The sequence below is a fragment of the Callithrix jacchus genome, chromosome 2 (genome assembly GCF_049354715.1).
Source record: "Callithrix jacchus isolate 240 chromosome 2, calJac240_pri, whole genome shotgun sequence".
In the NCBI taxonomy this organism is placed as follows: domain Eukaryota; kingdom Metazoa; phylum Chordata; class Mammalia; order Primates; family Cebidae; genus Callithrix; species Callithrix jacchus.
In genome coordinates, this window is record NC_133503.1 from 136,707,088 (window position 1) to 136,722,653 (window position 15,566).

A 15,566-nucleotide genomic window follows, 5' to 3' on the forward strand; every position below is an offset into this window, starting at 1 on the left:
GCCTTTGGGGTTGGGAGTGGTGGGGAAAGGAATGTACCTCTATTTTTCTTGCTATTTGTTGCTCTCCATTGAAAAGTATCTCTTCACTTTTCTGACCAGAAAGATGGTGTTTCATGAAGGTAGAGTACATAGTAATTAGGCCGGGAATCAACTTGGCCACACCACATTGCATCACTCGCATGCTCTGTGCACACTCCCCCTGCCTGCCCCACCCTACCACATCCTTCCTCTGCCTCCCTGTTTATGCGTTTGGTGCAGAATAAAGAAACAGTGAGGGTGTTTAGGGAGCCCAGCCTCATGGGGTAGCAATTGGCACAAGGAGGCTGTGACACAGAGTGACCTGGAATTCCAAGTGGAAGACTGAGGTATGAGGACAGCTGAGATGGTGCTGTGGTCCTTTCTTAGCTGTATTCTTGTCCTGCGAAGGTCCAGTGGTCCAGTCTTTAACTGAACTCTTGTCCTGGGATATGAGGGTTACCATTGGGTGGCATCAAAAGGCCCCTTATAGGCTCTTTGATATTTCATGGCCATTGCCAGACTTGAAACCTTAGTTTTGGGGATGGGTCCTCTCATCAGTCACTACCTAGGGGATACAATCAACCCAGTGCTTTCTTGTAGTGGCCAAATGGCAACAAAACTGGTGTATCAGATATGTAATCCTCCTCTCCCTCAACTCTGAAGGGCCGGAGGAAATCCACTCTAGGGGAGTTTAAGCTGCTCTGATATTATAAGGGTGTATGTTGGCTGAGGCTGGGAGTGAGTCCTCTGGGAACCAAAAGTTCTGAATGATGGTATTGTTGCACTTGATTGCCTCTGAGGAGTGGTCTGAAAGAAAAGAAGAGATAAAGTAGAAATGTTAAATGTTTCCAACAAAAGCTATTAAGGGAGAATTTCCTGACTCAGTACTTCTTGGCATTTCTTGAGGTTTTTTTACAGACAACTTAAGGTTACTCTTTTGTGTGCCTGTGGTTTATTTTGTTGTTGTTTAGTTTTTCTTTCAGCTTATTGGTTTTCATTGATGAGAGAGTTGTGCAAGCCAAGGACCCAGACATTACCAGGAAAAGAGGGGAGCCATTCGGTGACCACTCATGCCCAGTGCCAGCGGAAACCTGAGCGTGGTCCTTGCTGCCCTGGCCTCTGCTGAAGTTGGACCCACCCTCATCTAAACTCATTGGGGCTGTTCTCTAGGCAGCCTCAAGTCTTGGGAGTGTTTTCCTAACACTCCCAAGCACTGGCTTATTAACCTACACACCACGTGACCCTTGACTTCTGTGGAGGGATGAATTGTGTTTTCCCAAAATCCTTATGTTGAAGTCCTAGCCCCACTACCTCAGAATGTGATGTATTTGGAGAGAAGGTCTTTACAGGTCAAATTAAAATGAGGTCTCTAAGGTGGGCTCTAATCCAGTATGACTGGTGTTCTTATGAAAAGGGGAAATTTGGGGACAAACCCACACAGGGAGAACACCATGTGGAAGACAAAGGCAGGGGCTGGGGAGATGCTTCTATGTGCTAAGGAAAGTCAAAGATGGCACACATCTTTGAACATCAAATATGACACTTGGCAGTTGAGAAAACAGCTAAAGCAGGAAGCCCACTGTCGCCTTCCCTTAGCCCATCTCTCCAGAAGTAGGTCATAAAACCTAGAACACATTTTCTGACCTTTTTCTGCAGCAGGTCATAAGATTCTCATGTGAGAGGTACCCTCCCTATAGCTGGAGGAAAGGAACATCCTTATCTCTGAGCATGGGGACACAGAAAAATCTGAACAAACAGACTGTGTTAAATTTACCCCCATTTATTACCATTAGGTCACACCTCCTTTGCCCAATCACACTTCTCCACAATTATCACTTCTTCACCAAACTTAGGATAACACTACAGATGTTTTTCAGCTTTGCGTCTTCATTTCCAAAGGAAATGCTTCTTATGCTGTGAAAAACTTATATTAAATGAATTTGCCATGCTTTTCTCCTGTAAATCTGTCTTTTGTTATAGGGGCCACAGTCATGAATCCAAGAGGGGAAGAAAAGATATTTCTTGTCCCCTGAAGACTTCTAGCTTTCAGGACGGTGAGATAATAAATTTCTGTTGTTTACCCACCCTGTCTATGATACTTCATTACAGTAGTCCTACCAAACGGATGCTGTATGAAACAACGTGGAATTCTCGAGTTGACTTTGTCTTCCTCTTTGTGGTTTTTCCTCCCCGCTTCCCCTCGCCTCCCACTCTACCATATTGGATTAGGTCATGCTCTGGAGCCACATTGGTCAACTCAGAGCTCTGCCATTTACCAGTTGTGTGTCCATAAACAATTTGTGCCTTTGTTTCTCCATCTATAAAATGGAAATAATAAGAGTAACATCTTCTTCTTAGAATAAAGGAAATAGTTGGTGTAAGTCACCTAAAATAGTGCCTGCCTTGAATGGCAGACGTTCCCAGTCACTGTGCACAATTCAAGTGTGTGGATGTCAAGTATACTGAGTGTCTACTCTGGACAAACCCAGTGGTGTCAGTACTGAAGGAATAGATTCCAGATTAATAGGAGACATTGTTTCTGTTCATCTGTTTCACTCCTGGGATTTATGATGTAACCGGTGACATAAGACACTTGGAGGAAACAGCTCACGATGCAAGGCGTGATGTGATGTATGGAGGATCACAGGATCAGCATGCTGGCTCGGGCAAGCGTTTTTGACCCCGACAGCACCTGAGAACTACTGAGGGTACTTTAAAAATAGACCACTGCCTGGGCCCTTTCCCTAGACCCGTTAAACAGAATTTCTGAATCTTGAGTTAATTGGTGAACCTCTGTGTGCCTCCATTTCCTCATCTGCAGAATTAGGGCAATTACTTCAACTCTATTGCTGTGAAAATAAAATGAGTGAATGCACATAAAGGCTTGTAATAGTGCCTGCCACATAATAAACACTAAATAAATGTGAGCTCTCATTGGTGAATAAGTATTCAAACATTGTTGATGTCTATCCACTTGGAAAACTCCATTGTCCTTGTCATGTGAAGGCTGTGGCAGTTTTGGAGTGCTTAAAACTGGTGCTCTGCGTTGGGCAGCATAGAAGGACTAGGTTCTTCCATAGTTGACTTAAGTTGGTGCACACAATGTAGAGATGTTTTAAAGGAATACTGCAGTCAATAACTCCACAAATAATGCTGCAGAAACACAAAGATGAGCTGGCTGGGCCAGTGGAGCAAAGGAAATATGGGTTCTCCGGTAGATTCCGGAGGAAAAGTGATCCCAGAGCATGAAGGTTTAGGATATTAATGACAACTGGCCTTTGCTAAGCACTAGGCCTTCTCCAATGGGCCGATACATGGATTATTTTTTAAATTCTTACAAAAATGGATGGTTGCTAGCATCCATTCCTACATTACAGATGAGGGATGAAGGCCCAGAGGGGTTAAGTAACTTGCCTGAAGGTGGTAGAGAAATGATTTAAATCCAGGCTGTCTCCAGATCTGCTCTCTTAACCACAGCATCACAGCCTCTGGACCCATGTGGGAGACCCTGTGGCTGAATCTGCAGGTGGGTCACCTCAGGTTCATCCTTCATCCAGTCCTCTTTAACTACTTTTCTTCTGTTTTGATCACCTCCTCTTGAAGAGGGAAGGATTCCCATCCTAGGGATGTAGGCATGGCTGAATGAGACACGATACCTGACACTGGACAGATGGAACAGACAGCGGTTTATTTGTACATACGTCCACTCAAAGCCCAGTGAGGAGGACATCTCGTGCTGTGCAGGGCCACATGGCTGCTGCACTTGGGAACAGAGGGAACAAACAGAGTTTGCAATATCAGGAGAGTGGTGTGTCCCTGGTTTGTGAGGGAGAATGTGGTTACCTTGTTTGAATAATTCTTTGGTCTGGTAGGGAACTGAAACCTACTAGAGGTAAGCAGGAACTGTACCTGGCTGCTGCTTTTTTTTCCTTTTCTTTTCTTGTTTCTTTCCTTTCCTCCTTTCCTTTCCTTTTTCCTTTCCTTTCCTTTCCTTTCCTTTCCTTTCCTTTCCTTTCCTTTCCTTTTTCCTTTCCCCTTTCCTTTCCTTTCCTTTCCTTTCCTTTCCTTTCCTTTCCTTTCCTTTCCTTTCCTTTCCTTTCCTTTCCTTTCTTTCCTTCCTTCCTTCCTTCCTTCCTTCCTCTCTCTCTCCCTCCTTCCCTCCCTCCCTCTCTCTCTCCTCCTCCCTCCCCCCTTTCTTTCTTTCAGAGTCTTGCTCTTGTTGCCCTGGCTACAGTGCAATGGTCAGATCTTATCTCACTGCAACCTCCACCTCCCAGGTTCAAGTGATTCTCCTGCCCCACCGGAGTGGCTGGGATTACAGGTGCCTGCCACCACGCCTGGCTAATTTTTGTATTTTTAGTAGAGACAGGGTTTTGCCATGTTGGCCAGGCTGGTCTTGAACTCCTGACCTCAGGTGATCTGCCCAGCCTCCCAAAGTGCTGGGATTACAGGTGTGAGCCACCATACCTGGCCTCTTTTTTTTTTTTTTAAAGACAATGTCACTCAGGCTGGAGTGCAGTGGTGCAATCACAGCTCATATAGCTCACTGCAGCCTTGAACTCCTGGGATCAAGTGATCCTACCATCTCAGCCTCTGAGTAGATGGGACTACAGGTGCATGCCACCGTGCCCAGCCCTACCTGACCTCTTTGATAAAGAATGTTGTTTGGCTAGAAAACCTTATCCTTGGGAGCAGAGTGAGGAGGGGAACTTGGATCTAGGCTGTTTGTGGCCTACCATATTTTGCTAGATGTCAAGGCAGCATATAATATTGGGGGTTGACTTTAGGTCTCATTTCATACCTTCTTTTGTCTTCATCCTTTTCTCTACTTCCTGTACTTTCCTTTTCTCTCCTCTTATTCTCAGGCAATGGGTTTAAGGTCAAAGACACAGGCCTGGGCTCAAATTCTAGCCCTACCACTGACCAGCTGTGCAGTTATAGATCAGGCTCTCAAGATCTCTTGGCTTCTGCCTTCTTATTCCTAGAAATCAGAAAATATGTTGCTTTAAAATGCATCTGTTTTGAGATCTAAACGGAAGCCTGAAAATCACTTTTATCACGGTAGAAAGTGATCAATAAATGCCAGCCATTCTCATTTAAATGGCCTAACTCTGGTGGTGACATTTGGGGCCAAAGGGTAGCTCTCGATGGCTGGGTCTGAGAGCCCACTTCAGGATGAGGCAGTGTCAGCTCTGTGAAGGTGACAGGGTTGGGCCTGAGCTCCTGGAAACTTGGCCTCAATAAGACTCTAGCTGAGACATCTTTTCTTTCTCAAGAATCTCAAGGGCCAGCACAGCCTGTGCACTCATGCTTTGAAAAAAACCAAAAACCCAAAATCAAACAAAAAACCCAGCAACAAGAGCTGTTTGGGCCCACATGTTACTCTCTTATCTCCTACCGTTGTCCTGTGCCAGTACAATCAATTGTTCCACTGTCCCATTTGGTAACTTGGAAACTGTTTGTGCTAAGGATCTATGATAAGCACTTTGGCTGGAACTAACGTCCTTTTGGACGGAGGGAGAAAAGGAAAGCAAGGTGACCTGGCTGGGGACAAGCAATTCTCTAAAGGCTGACATAAAGGGATTGAGTTCTTGAAAGCAGGTAACTAGAAAGAAAATATTGTTCTACCTCCTTATTTTTTCTTTATTTTCTGGGCTCACATTTCTAAGATCTTTAATTTTCAAAACTTAAACAAGAAAGTATATTAATCTTAAATGTCTCCCATTAATCACCAAGTCCAGCCCAGTGACGAGAGATAGATGACTCACTTCCACAGTTGATTTCTTGGTAATGGTGGGTCAAGGTTTGCCCCTCCATTTCCCCTCCTGTCTCGCTAATGGAGAAAGCTTCCCCTTAGGAAGTACCCATCCTGGAGCAATTTGTCAAGGGAAAATTGCAGGCAGGAATGGCCACTGACATGGAAATATTTCTCGTAGGGCAACAAGGTGAGTAGCATAGCATAGTGATGATAAGCATAGGCCCTGCCTTTGAGAGTTGTTGTAGGGTTAAATTACAGAATTAAACAAAGCATATAATTCAGTGTGTGACACAGTAAGCAGGTCTGCAATGAGCATTGAGTACTTACTACACCCCTTTATGTGCCAGACACTGTATTGAGGACTTTCCTTTGCCATCATTTGAACCTCATCGTATTTTATTGACAGAGCTATTATTTCCCTCTGGTTTACAAATGGGGAAACCGAGATGCTACGTGATTTGCTCAAGATCACACAGCTACTAAGAGACAGAACCAGGAGTTGTACCCATGTCATCTGACTCGGAAGTGCATGTTCCAATCACTACACATCCTGCCCTCTCAATAAACAATGACTCTCACTATGAAACAGGAGGGAAAATGAGCTTGCTGCCATGAGGACAGAACCCAGGCTATTGTCCTGTATGTTATGTTGTAGAGTGACATATCCTCTTCTACCCCAGTGACCACTGGGGTCCCTGTAAGCAAATTAGGGGTAATTGAGCCATGAGGAATAAATCTAGCCACTCCACTGCTTTTGCTGACTAATACTCAAGTTCTTTGCTAGAAACTTGAAATTCCACAATATCAGTAAGGAAGAATAAGAGGTTGCTTTGAGTTCCCCAGGCAGCATGCCAAAGGTTAAGATGCTCTTTAAAAAATTTTAAAGCGTTGCCCTTTCTGACCCTGACAAATCTCATTCCATAAATGTCAGATAAGCTGTTCTGTCACACAGCAGGTGGTCTGTCCCCAACTCCCTGTCAGTGCCGGACCCTGGCAAAGCCAGGAGGTTGTGCTGTGGGTTCTACAGAGGGGCCTGGCCAGATGTGGATGCCCTGGAGCTTGGGGGAGGGCTTCCAGCATGTGGGGCAGGAGGTAGTGCTAAAGGACAGCTTCACATTCTGGGAATACTTTGAGTAGTGAAAAGGCAAGTCTATTTTCATATGGTTGAAGACAGCCCTACCCTCTAAGACCATTTGCAGATGTGAGTCAGGCCATTTCTATGAAATGCCTGTGTCCCCAACTGGCAGAATCTAGAAAAACCCCATGGGCTTGGGATGACTCGATTTGCTGACTCTGAAGCCAGGCTTTGGTCATCATGCAGGCAATTCTGTCTTCACACAGTTGCATGTGGGTGAGGCTGGAGCAGACAGCATGTTCTGGGACACCTTAATGATGTCAGGACGCTTTTCATTGCTCATCTATCACGAAACAGCTCAGATTTGCAATGTGCTACCCTCGTTCTCCCTTTAGCACAGACAATGCGTTCTTTCAACAGCGTGCAGCTCCATGGGAAGGGCTGTGCTGAAAGTGAAGTGGTGGGGCCCGCAGCTGCCCTTCTGGGAGGAGGGGTGTGGGGGCAGGTGGGGACCAGATGCCTGGCCACAGCCAAGCTGGGGATGAGCACATGGAACAGCCACTTCTGGTTCCACTTACTCATTTCTCTGTGCTGAAAGGTGTCATATAAATGCTAAGTAGAACACAGAGAGATGAGGCCTATCTATTTGCATTTCATCTAATGTGAGCAGATGCAGATAGAAAAGAGGCTTAGCCATGGCCGTTCACCTGCCCCACTAGGCCTGCCGTCTTCCGTTCATTTCAATGCCGCCCACGTCAGTTTCGCTCCAGCGCTGCAGCAGACATGGCATGGGGTGCAAAAGAGGCACATGCCCTCTGTCCTCAGTGGGTTTGCAAAACTTGTGAAAGAGACAGGTTTAACCACAGGAACCATCCAGAAACAATACAACCCAGCATATGGCTCAGCGGTAAGTCATGGGGAACCGATGAAATGCTGGAGGAGGTCGTGGAAGAGAGGACCATGTGTGGATGGGCAGGAATGCTTCTTAGGGGAAAAGGACTGGACTTGCCCTGTGAAGCTGGCCAGGGGGTAGAAAGGCAAAGATGGTGACCATTGATGGGTTATGCCCTTTGCCAGACCCTCACATCTGCTATTCTACTGACATACTCCCCTCCTCTCTTTCAATGGTTGGGTCCCCTCATCAATTAGGACTTGGCTTAAAAGACTTCTAGGAAGCCTGCCTCAACTATTCTAAGTAGCAGCCCTCTGCATTATTCTCATATCACAGTATCCTATTTTTTTCCTCCCTCTACTTAATATAATATGTAATTAGATATTTGCTTGTTGCAGTCTTCCCCATTGTATTTCAGCCATCAAGCAGTCAGGGCCCCTATGTCTGTTTCATTCACTATTGTATTCACAGACATGCACAATGCCCAGAGCCTAAGAGGTGCTCAGTAAATACTTGCCAAATGAATGAGTGACATTTGAGGAAAGCCTCATTTAACAAAACAAATGTATTTGTTGGCTAGTTGAATCCAAGCTTTTGTTTTATATTGCAGAAAGAAACCCCACAGATTCCATTGATCTGGCGTGGAGCTGGACGTCTTTCAGGAAGAAGAGTTTTCATTAAAACACAACCACAACAAAGCAAAAAAAAAAAAAACAGCAATTGAGGTAAGCATGCCAGTCAAGTCCACAGGTTAAGAAACAGAATAAAAAGAATTAAAAATTGGTAAACAATTGCAAGTCATACCAAGGCCCTGCATAAACGTGACTTGCTATGATGCATAATACAATACATGGCATTTTAGTCTTGGACCCTGTCCAACATGGTTTATTACTGGAAGAATTGGGTGAATCTTGCTAAAACCCAACTTCACCTAAAATTTGATCCTTAGATATGAACCCAGAGGACAATGTCACAGGGAGTTTCCAATATGGTTTTAAGTAAGGAGCTGTGGAATTCTCTTTTCATCCTGTTCAAAACTTCTTGTTTTGAATGAATGAGTAGTCTGTATTATTCTCCTTTTTTTAAAAAAAACAATTGTTTTGCTTGGTGAAGACCAGAAAAATCATGCCAGCTCTACTGCAGGAAAGAAATACATTTTAAAAAATAAATATCCTTTAAAAAATAAATTTACAGTTGATTGCCTTTTTATTCAAATTGGATCTGAGCATTATATAATTTTAATTGTGGAAATTAGATGCTGCAAATCAGAAATAGCCTTATGTCTCTTGAGTTAACAAAAATGATCTTCCTTATGTAAAATTTCATTTGGAAAAAGACAGGGGAAAGAGAGCAAAGAGATGGAGTAAAAAGATGTGCGTTTGTCATTGTGGCTCTGTGCAGTCAGTATTTCGATAACCACATTTTATACAAACCAGCAAAGCCAGAGAGTCAAGGTGTTTTAGAAATTACTCCTCCCCACTCCTCCACCCCCACATTCCACTACTGGGAGTCAAATTGTCTGTGGAAAAATACATCCTAATATTGAAAACAGTCTTCTGATTAAACTATGGCATATTCTTGAAGCTGCCATGCAGGAGTCTTTCTCAAGAGTTTAAAAATTCTACAGATCAGGTGCTTTACGATTTACAGAATAGGAAAAATAACGCTGGTGGTTTGAGCTGAAAAGCACTTTGTCAGGACTGCCTAGGATCTTCTTAATATTGTCAAAGAAGAGTGACTCATATTTCTAACCATTATGGTTGGGTTGGGGGTGAGGGTCAAAAGCTGGGCTCTTTGAGATTCTGGTTCCTAGACCACCTCATCCCCACTGTTCTCTGGGCTGAGTCTATACTCAGGCAGAGGAGAGGTAACTGCTATAGTCAAACTCAGGACTGCTGTGAAGGATCTGATTTTCTTTCTTTTTATTTATTTATTTTTTGAGATAAGGTCTCACTCTTTCACTCAGGCTGGAGGCAGTGGCGTGATCATGGCTCACTGCAGCACTGACCTCCTGGGCTTTGGTGATCCTCCCATTTCAGCCTCCCTAGTAGCTGGGACTACAGGTGTACACCACCACAACCAGTTAATTTTGTCTGTGTATATTTTTTGTAGAGATGGTTTCTCTATGTTACCCAGGCTGGTCTGGAACTCCTGGGCTCAAGTGATCTGCCTGTCTTGATCTCCCAAAGTGCCTGGATTATAGGTGTGAGCCACCACACCAGGCTGGGATCTATTTCTTTTGTACCCTGGTTCATTTCAGGGTGTTATAAGCAGGACACTGATCAACCCTCACGTTCTCTACCTATAGTGTATAAAACTGTGCTGATGGGGCCTTTTCTCAGAGCCAGACTCTAAACCTTGGATAGGTACAGATACTCAAATGCTGTAAAGTACTATAGAGTACAGATCATTATATAGTATGAATATGATCATTTCCAAAAAGCAATGTGATTTTAAAACTTGCTTTATTGTCTAAGCTCTGGAACGGATTTTTTTTTCTATCTTTTTTGTATACCTGTGTTATCTTGGTCAATTTAAATTAATAAGAATGATAGTTATGAATAATGTGCTGTCATTGACATTTACTTGGATGTCAGAGAATGGCTGTCAGCAGTGGGGATATCTGTGTGGATGCAGAACCCGGGACTCATGTTTTCTTACTCCCTTTAGAATGTATTCTTCCTTCTACTTCAGAGGAATGCACTGTAAACAGGTAGATCTCTCAGTTATGCAAGTGGAATCTCCAGTGTGGAAATCGAAGAGACCATATGCCTTCTAGCTTACCTTCCTGAAGAACTGTCAGACACTTAACAAACTTTTAGGCTTGTGTGCAGCATCAGGACAATAGGAGTCATGTGAGTAGATAGAAGGCATCAGGCTCTAGCACGCACTGTTTAAAGCAGAGAATTAAACTGAAAGAAAACTGAGAAGAGAAAATAAATTGATGAAATAGCACAGAAGACTGAGAAACAGACCAGTACACATATGTTTCTTAGACATGTATGTCAAAAGTGATACTAAAAATCAGTGGGGAAAAGATAACATACTAAATTAATGGTAAATTAATGACATTAGAACAATTTCCAGGGAGAAAGAAATTATTGGATTCCTTCCTCATACCACACACAAAAATAAACATAAGAAACAAAGTTATGAAAAATGATGCTGAAGATGGCCGACCACTAACAGCTCAGGATTGTAGCTCTCAGTGAAAGCTCAGAGAACGAGACGATGACACCACATCTTTAGACGAATTTTCGTCACTCACCGATCAGCCGATTCCCAGTGGAGGAGCCCCACGGGTCACCAGCGCGACTCTTGTGGCCGCAGCAGCAGTTTTGCCAGCGTCTCGGCGCAGCAGCTCTTCATGCAGAGCCAACGGGACTGCTTCCCCTACTGACTGGAGTTTGGAGCTCTGGAAAATCAGAGCCGCTTGTTGCGGACTCAAGAGGGAAGCCAGACCAGAGATTCCCGGGCAGAAGAGCACCATCAGTCTTATCGCTGCTATTTAGGCCGCCACAGTGGGTTGCTCGGATCCCAGCACTGGGAATCAATAACGTCGACTCAGAAACCTAATTAGAAAGGCGGTTCATCTACAATGAAGGGAAAAAAACAGCCTAAGAAGGCCGAGTATACTCAAAATCAGAACCCGTCAGCAACGGAACAAGCCCTGATGGAAAAGGACTCATCAGTAACGGAACAAGCCCTGATGGAAAAGGACTGTGTTCCATTATCTGAAGTTGGCTTTAAAAGGTGGATGATAAGAAACTTCTGGGAGTTAAAGGAACTTGTTCTAACCCAATGTAAAGAAACTAAGAACTTGGAAAAAAGGTTCGATGAAATGTTGAAAAGAATAGACAATATAGAGAGGAATACAAATGAACTTATGGAGTTGAAAAATACAACACGAGAACTTAGTGAAATATGTACAAGCTTAAACAGCCGAATGGATCAAGCAGAAGAAAGGGTATCAGAGGTCGAAGACCAACTTAATGAAACAAAACAACAAGACAAGAATAGAGAAAAAAGGATAAAAAGGAATGAGCAAAGTCTCCAAGCAATATGGGACTACGTGAAAAGACCTAATATACGCTTGATTGGTGTACCTGAATGTGACGGAGAGAATGAATTCAAGCTGGAAAATACTCTCCAGGACATTATCCAGGAAAATTTTCCTAATTTAGCAAAGCAGGACACTATTCAACCCCAGGCAATACAGAGAACACCACAAAGATATTCCTCAATAAGACCAACCCCAAGGCACATAATCGTTAGATTCACCAAGATGGAAACGAAGGAGAAAATATTAAGGGCAGCCAGAGAGAAAGATCAAGTTACCCATAAAGGGAAGCCTATTAGGCTTACAGCAGATCTCTCAACGGAAACCCTACAAGCTAGAAGAGAGTGGGGGCCAATATTCAATATACTTAATCAACAGAACTTTCAGCCCAGAATTTCATATCCTGCCAATTTAAGCTTTACATTTGAAGGAAAAATAAAATCTTTTAGGAACAAGCAAGTACTCAGATTTTATTACCACCAGGCCTGCTTTACAAGAACTTCTAAAAGAAGCATTATACACAGAAAGGAACAACCAGTATGACCCTTTCTAAAAATACACCAAAAAGTAAAGAGTATTAACATAAAGAAGAATTTTCATCAACGAAAGGACAAAATAGCCAGTTAATATCAAACGGCAGCAACCCTAAATTTAAATCGACCAAATCTCCCAATCAAAAGATACAGATAAAATCTAACGGTATATCCAAAGACATACATAGACTCAAAATAAAGGGTAGGAAAAAAAAAACGTACCAACCAAATGGAGAGCAAAAATAAATAAATAAAAAGCAGGAGTTGCAATTTTCACATTTGACAAAATAGATTTCAAAGCTACAAGGATACAAGGGTAAAGGATTAATGTAATAATAAGAGATCTTAACACCCAGATACATAAGACCCATAATGAGATTTAGATTCAACGAGACAGAAAACCGATAATGATACCTGGGACTGGAACTAAGATCCAGAACAAATAAACTCAATAGAGCTCTCCATTTTAAACACACAAAATATACATTATTTTTTAAACACACAAAATATACATTATTCACAAAATCTAATGATATATCTAAAGATATACAAAGACTCAAAACAAGGGGATGGAAAAAAACTCACCAACCAAATGGAGAGCAAAAATAAATAAATAAAAAGCAGGAGTTGCAATTCTCACACTTAATAAAATAGATTTCAAAGCTACAAGGATGCAAGGGTAAAAGGATTAATGCAACAATAAGAGATCTTAACACCCAGATACATAAGACACATAATGAGATTTAGATTCAACGAGACAAAAAATTGATAATGATATCCAGGACTTGAACTCAGAGCCAGAACAAATAAACACAATAGAGGTCTCCATTTTAAACAATAAAATATGCATTAACCACTTTAAACACTCAAAATATTGATCGGCCATTATTGAAACCCATTTTAGGAATGAAGTAATATTCCTTTTTCCCTCTTTTTCTTTTCTTCCCCTTCTTTTTCTCTTTTTCCCTCAAAAATAAAATAAAATAAATGATGCTGGGAGAGCTGGCTAGCCATATGCAAAAAATTCAAACTAGATCCCTTCCTTACATCCTACACAAAAATTAACTAAAAAAAAAAAAAAAAGAAACAAAGTTATAAAATAACAAGAACAAAATACTGAATTTCTTCACTGCTTCTAGAATGAGAAAACTCTTTAAAATACCAATCAGTGCATCCTATAAAGAAAAGTATTTATCCATTTGACTATATAAAATTTAAAATTTCTATATGGCAGAAGAAAGGAAGGATGGGGAAGGGGGAGAATTTGTACCAGGTATTATTGGCAAAGGATTAATGTCCAATCTATATAAAGGAAGAGGGTGGGAGGAGGGTGAGGACTAGAAAACTACTTATTGGATCCTATGCTGATTACCTGGGTGCAAAATTATCTGTACAGCAAACCCCTGTGACACACAATTTACCAATGCAAGAAACCTGCACATGTACCTGTTGAACCTAAAATAAAAGCTGGAAAGAAAAAAGGGAAATATACGCATTAAAAAAAAAGAGAGACGATACATTAAAAAGAAGCCACTTTAAAAATAAGCAAAGAGCAGAGAAAGACAATTCAAACAAGAATAAATCCAAATGGCAAATAAACACATTAAAAAAACTTTCTACCTTATTAATAATCAGCAAAATGCAAATAAAGGCAAGGAGGTACCCTTTTATATCCAACAAACTGGCAAAATCAAAATGGTTAATGACATAAAATATTGGTGAGAAATGGGAGTTTACATTGGCTTATTACTACAGTTCATGATGTAGACAACTTTCGAGAGCAACCAGTAGTTTTTAGTAATATCTTTGATAGGTATAATGTATGACTCAGCATTTCTACCCCTAGGTCTCCTCGTTTGTAGAGGTGAAGAACTGGACACATCCCAAGTGTCTAGTCAATATAGAAGAGGAGTGGTTTTCAAAATATTTAGCAATAAAATAGGTACAGGCACCAACCAATCAGAACATATGCTGGTCACAGAGTGGGGCAGGGTCCTGCCCGATGTGGGCAGAGTGTTTGGGGCAATATTTTAATAATAGGAATGGCTCTCCTGGTGAGGATGCCTGAATTTGCCTGGGTTATTTAGAGTGGAAGTCAAGGGGACGGATTCTGGATCCAGATCTTTTGGGGTCGAATTCTAGCTCTGTTGCTTAAGAGCTGTGAAACCTTGGGCTGATTCCTATTTCTGTCTTGCTTTAGTTTCTTCCTTATATACAACAGGGATTATAACAATCTCTTCCTCAAAGACTTGTTATGATGACAGATAACACATAAAAAGCTTTTAGAATAGTTTCTGGCACACAATAAGCTCTCAATACATGTAGTAGGAAATTAGAAATGGATAAGTAAAATGTACTGTGTATTTATGGATAGAACATCCCATAGCAATTAGAATGAATGAACGGTATGCATTAATCTAGATTAAGTTCAAAAACAATGTTGAGTGAAAATAGCTTCAGAAAGAACCATTTATATTATTTATGAATACATATGAGAAATTAAAAGAGAAATATGGACCGGGGAGATACCCATCAAATTCATGATATTGATTATTTCTGGGGAGGAAGGGGAATGTGATTGACGAGGAGTACAAATGGATTTCAATCTTCTCAGTAATTCTCTAATAGTAAAAATTTCTAAAGCAAAATGACAAAAACATGATAATTTATTAATTGAGTAGTGGTTTGACATTTATAATATTCTCTGAACTTTTCTGTATCTTTCATCTCTAAGAAAAAAAAAAGAAAGGAAGGGAAGAAAGAAAGGGAAAGAAAAAAGAGAGAAAGAGGAAGAAAGGAAGGAAGGCAAGAAGGAAGGAAAGAAAGAAGCGAGGAAGAGAAAAGGAAGGAAAGAAGGAAGGAAGAAAAGACGGAAAGAAGGAAGGGAGGAAGGGAGAAACAAAGGGAGAAAGGAAGGAAGGAAGATGCTGGGCTAGGTGTCAGGAGATCTGAGTACTAGTACCAGTTTTGCCTCTAGTTAGCTATGTGACTTTGAGCCAGTCTCTTAAATCTTTCTGGACTTCAGCTTCCTTCACTGGAAAATCAAGTTAAGAATAATATTTACCTTAAGGGAGTGCTTTTGAGAATTAAATGAGATTTGGGGGAAAATTCTACAAATGCTAAAGCTCTATTCAAATGTTAGTCAAAATAAAATTGGGTTGGTGGATTAATAATTCCTGAGACTTCTGTAGCTCAGATGGCCTGTGGCTAGTGGAGGTATTTTGAGGAAG

General features: G+C 41.7%; 1 long non-coding RNA gene across 1 annotated transcript in view; it reads left to right on the forward strand.

Annotated features, from left to right (window-relative positions):
* LOC118151505 (uncharacterized) overlaps window positions 1–15,566 on the forward strand; it is a 19,003-nt gene continuing 3,437 nt past the window's right edge. The window contains exons 1-2 of the long non-coding RNA XR_004739855.3: window positions 1–2,072; window positions 8,354–8,468. This is a non-coding gene — a long non-coding RNA (uncharacterized LOC118151505). The remainder of the gene's footprint in view (window positions 2,073–8,353; window positions 8,469–15,566) is intronic.